We start from the raw sequence: 5721 nt of genomic DNA, 5'->3' as shown, positions 1-5721 counted from the left end.
AGAGATTGTATTATTTTTTTCTACAGAATTGCCACATGCTTTCAGTGCTGCTTTATCTTCATTAGGATTGATTTCATGGGCTGTGGCACCTGTCCTTCTATATTTTAATCTCTCTTTTCTACCCCAACATAGTTCTTCCACTAAGGTGAAATAATTGAACTAGCATGAACTGTATTAGGCATTTTACATATGTTTTCATACTGAAGCCTCATAATAACTCTGAAGTAGGGCAAATACTGTTATTCTCATTTTGCAGATGAGAAAACTGAAAGTGAGGCACAAAGAGGTTAACTTGCTCAAAGCTGCCTGTTTCCAAAGCCCGTGCTCTTTCCACTGCATCACAGTGTCTTTAAAATTTCTGGAAGGTTTCATATTTTTGCATCTCCAGAGTTTTTATTTCAGAACACCTGGATGAAATATTTTGAAAAATGAATGCATCAACCAATTAATTCCCAGTGTGAGCAAAGTGCTATTCTGTGTTTCTGAAGTTAGAAAGACATTTCAAAAGGGTTTTCTCTTTTCACTACAAGGTTTTAGGCTTGTTTGGTGAACTTTCTTTGAACTTTGTTCAGGCTGCTGAGTTTTCAATTACAGCCCCCTGTCTCACTGCTTGGGATGCAAGTATCAGTGAGCTCAGAGGGGAATAATTAATGCTAAAGAAACAAGAATTGGCTACTACAAAATTCTGTCCCTGTCAAGGAATCAAGATCAGGTTGTGGATTAAAGGGAGGTAATGTCAGTTTTTACCCTCTTACTTGCTTCTCTCCCAGGAGTTGGAGGTGTTATCTCTCTGTTACCCAGAGCTCAAGTGTTAACTTTGCCTACAATCTCTGCCTTCCTACCACCTTCCAAAACACAAATAGAGGGTGATTCTCTCACCCTCCTGGCTCATGTTTCAGATTAAACCCTTGTCTGAAATTAAGTAACACAGGGTTTTCTCAGACTTTGCATTAGTGAATAAAGTACCAGTGAGGAACTGATGACACCTAATGACTCTCCCAAAGGGTACCGACATTTTAACAAAAAACTTCTAACAATACCATGCCTTCGTCCAAAGATGGAGAATTTTTCAAAGCTGCCTTAGATTCTCCTGTTGTGACTGAGAACAGACACACAAAAAGACAGATTGGAGAAAGTAAAAGTTAATCTGGTCTTCTTCTGTACCAGGGTGCACACATAACTACAGGGGGCTGCTCTGCCCCAACAACAATCAACATCTAGGAGTACAGATTCCCGATCCTGAAGACCACATTCATTTGTATGACAAATTGCCATTAATATCTTTCTAAAGCAAAGGTAGCTAACTCCTCCAGTATTGTACCCTTGGGTGTTACTAACATCTTTCAATGGCCAGATTTCAAATTCCTCCCTAAATCATCCATTCTCAACCTATCCAGACTGCCTCATTTAGCTCAGACCATCCAATAATATAGGTTTTTGATGGGAAAAGGTACATTAATAAATGTGCAGGCACATTGACCTTGATGATTTGTTTCTCTGGAAAAATTACATATCTTTGTCAAACTATATATGAACCTACTTTTAAAGTCCAACATAGAAAGGAATGCTAATGGTTGACTTGGCTGAATATTTTAGCAATCCTCAAATCAAACCATGTGTGTAATTATCTACCTAGGTAATTTGCCACAAGGATGTGAATATCTCTGGTTGAGTTATCTTGACAAAAAGAGAGGTATCATAGGATAGTGGCTAAGAATATACTTTCTGAAGCCACACCCACTTAGATTCAAATCCTGAGTCAGCCAGTTACTAGTTCTATAACCCTGAACAGGCCATGTAGTCTCTTTGAGGCTCAGTTTTCTCACTTGTAAAATGTGGATAATAATAGTGTTTACCTCATAGGGTGACTTGTGAAGATTGAATTAAACAAGAGCATATATTTAAAGTGTCTGAAATGAATTATATATAGTTGGCTATATAACAATGTATATTTCCTTACACACTACATCCTCTGGGATGGGGGTACAGGGTGGTATAAGCCACATACCTGCTCTGGAGCAGTTAATCATCTGTATCTTCACACCTCAGATTGTTAATATCATCTGAAACTTGTCACTGAGGACCTATTAAATATAAATCCTCATCTATAGATTATTTTGTTGTGTTCTACCAGCCCTTTCCACCATAACAAATTGGCCCATGCCTTCAGTTCAGATCATAAATGATAAGCCAGATGGGAGAGAGAAAACTTTTGCCAACAGTTACGTTTAATAGAGCTACTACTGCCTTTGACTTTTACCAAGTATTTCCTAAAGAGTATCCCCAGAAAGCAAAAAGCTGTTCAAAGCTGTTCCAGATTTCCAAGATAAGGAAGAGTCTACCATCCTCAGGCTGAGCATTAAGAGACTGCCAGGTGGTCATTAACTATTCTCCACAGTTTACATGATAGCAGCTCTTGTGGCAGGAGGTATAATCCAGGTACTGTCACCTGTCACCTTTGGACACCAACTGCCTTCTCTCAGAAATGAAACTACAAAACATCAGAGATGAAAGGACTCTTAGAGGCTGAACATGAGGATATTAAAATAGATCCTCCTTATTACGACAAACAAGGAAACAGAGGCCCAAAGAGAAAAGTTGACTTTCCCCAGTGAATCACTGGTAAAATAAGCTTTAGAAAACCAATTTCCTGATTTCCAGTAAAGTCCTTGAGGAGTCCAGCTCCAGGCTAAAATCCTGTGTTGGTGTTTTAGGCCTGGATGACGATTATTACAAGGTTTTGCTTGGCAGGCTTCATGGGGAAAAACTGCTCTCCTCATACTAGATGTGGTGCATAGCTACTGCATTGCAATTTCTGGAGGGATTTGTGGTCATGGACACATTAGATCTCTTCTCCCACCATTTTCACTACACACACTTTAGCTTTTGAAATTCTTATAATTCTCACACATTCTATGATCTTTCACATCTCCCCTTAATTGTCATCTCTTTTATTAAGTCTTTCCTGTTATGCGCGTGCACACACACACACACACACACACACACACGCTGCAGAGTTGCTGGAATTCTCTCCCTGGGTTCATGACTATTCTGTAGAAGGAGCCACTTGAAGGATATATGTAATTCTGTCACACTAAACAAATAATGGCTGTAGAAAGGCAGAAATATTATCTTTTTTACATACATCCTATCGACCGTGGAAAATAACACTGGCACTAAAGCAATTTTTTCTCTAAGCACATTCCTCTTTCAAATTCCTATTATGAATTATTGCATCACCATCTACTCAATCTCTTAAGCTCAAAAGCATAGACTTTATTCTGATTTTTCCTTCTCCTTCCATCTCGCCCATTCTACTTAACCTCTAAATTATGCATCTTTTATGTTAGAATTATCTCTCAAATGTATTATTATTGTCCCATCTCCGTTAGCATCATCTCTTAACTGGATTACTACAACAGCCTCCTAAACAGTCTTACTGCCTTTTAATCCATGCTCCAGGCTGCTAATAGAGTAATTGTTTTTAAATGTAAAACTGATCATGTTACTTGCCAACTCAGAACCCTCTAATGGCTCCCCATCACCCTCACTATATGGCCAAAACTATTATCATGATATGAAGTGGCCCTTTACACTCACCAGGCTCATTTCCAAGTTCACCTTTTGCTATGACTCAATGAAATGTTTATACCAGATAAACCCAATATTTTTCAGAGATTGTGGGGGCACAATATATTTTTATTGATACCAGAGAGGAAGGAAGAGGAAGAGAAAGATAGAAACATCAATGATGAGAATCATTGATCGGCTGCCTCCTGCATGCCCCCTTCTGGGGATTGAGCCCACAACCCAGGCATGTGCCCTGACTGGGAATCGAACCATTACCTCCTAGTTCATAGGTCAATGCTCAACCACTCAGCCATGTCAGCTGGCCCACAAATGCAATTTTATCCAACTGTTCTTCACTGCTTTTCCATGTTTTCTGCCCAGTGCTTATTGCTCCTTTAATATCCAGCCCATATTCCCTCAATTTCTGAAGCTTCCAGTCCCATTCAAACCCCACGAAGCTGAGTTAGTTTACAGTAGCCATTTCTTTGGTCCTTCAACCAATTGTTGTAAATACTCATATCATGGCAATTATCTTGTTTCCAATCTATATTCCTCATTGGTCTATGAGCTGCTCCAAGGTAGCGATCTGCCTTTATTCACTGTAAAGCGTGCAGTGAAGTATTTGATCACTTGTAAAATTATTTGGTACCAAACTGGGCTTTGGCAAACTGTTTTTAACAGAGACTAAAAGTAACAAGGAAAACTATGTTCTCTCATGCTCTGCCAGTAAATTATATTATATTATAATATCTCAATGAAATTAGAAGCATTTCACACACTAGGTTAACCCGTGTTAGGGTTACCATTGCTGTTAGAATAAGAGTTAGGGTTGCAGTAAAATTTAGAGCTGGAACCAATGCTAGGGCAAAGTCTAAGGCTAGGATTAACCCTAGGGCTATGATTAGGATTAGTATATTGCAGTCAGCACCTGTCACAGAGCCTAACCAAAAGTCATTCTTAAAACATCCACTTAGTGCTTACCAACTGATTTTTCACAGTTCTTAATGCAAAAGTGGGCATAATGCTTGTTGAGGAATTAATCCCCCTGATAAGTTCCCAGAAGCACCTACTTCATTATAAATTCTTTCAATGGCAAATAAAGTTATAACACATTCTAAAAGTACTTGTTTTGCCAGAAGTTATTATTAAACATTAACTTTTTCTAATTTTGTTTTTGTAGTTGAGGCTGTGACTATGTACCTAAAGCAGAATTTCATTTAAATCAAGTTAAGCAAACAAAGGAAAATGTATACAAATCAGTTATGATACCCAGATTTGGTATGTTCTTATCTACCTGAGGAAATTGTATTAAAAAAACATAGTCAGCCTGATAGCTTGCCACTGCCACTTAAGCCAGACAAACTGAGCATAATAATAATCCATTATTATGGATTTTACCTACTGCTTTCTTTATTCATTGACTCATTTGGTTTTCACAATAGCCCTGAGAAATTGGCAGAGAAATTTAACCTATTTCTTTGTCTCTAATATGCCATAAATTATAAAAGAAACTATCAATTTAATTATAACTTTTCAGAGAAAAATAAATGCCATGTTAAATGGATCATAATTCTTCTTATGATCAATTTCACACTTTGAAGTGTGAAAACAAACCTTTTGTCTTAGACCTGAGGACACATGGTATGATTCCCTTTTGAATATAGTAAAAATGAGGCCTAGAACATAGCTATTAAGTGGGATATCCAGAGAGGAACTTGATGCTTTTGATAGGTAGGTAAGTCTTCTTTTTATTCCATTATATTTTCCCAATGTCTATTCAATAAAATAATAATCTTATAGGAATGTTGATAATTGGCAGAAAGCTTCTGTACTTAATTTGAGAAACTCTGAGTAAAAAATAAATAGGCTTCTTTACTGTGTATCTTCTCAGAGTTTTAACTATTCTAACTAATGTACAGCGTGAATTTGCAAAATAAGACTGTACATCATTGCACAAAGTTATTTGACCAAAGAACTTTTTCTCCCTCTTATACAGTGTCTTGTGGAACTAGTGCTGTATGTTATACACTCTAGAAAACTAAACCATACCATGGTAAAAATTCTTCAGCCTCCAAAAGGCATGAACTACAACTTCAAGTTTGTTAACTGTCAATTTCAAAGATTATATATGGTAAATCACTAAGTGGTAGA

Source organism: Eptesicus fuscus, chromosome 1 (genome assembly GCF_027574615.1).
Source record: "Eptesicus fuscus isolate TK198812 chromosome 1, DD_ASM_mEF_20220401, whole genome shotgun sequence".
Lineage (NCBI taxonomy): Eukaryota > Metazoa > Chordata > Mammalia > Chiroptera > Vespertilionidae > Eptesicus > Eptesicus fuscus.
The sequence above is the reverse complement of the archived record's forward strand: the minus strand, read 5'-3'. Positions refer to the sequence as shown.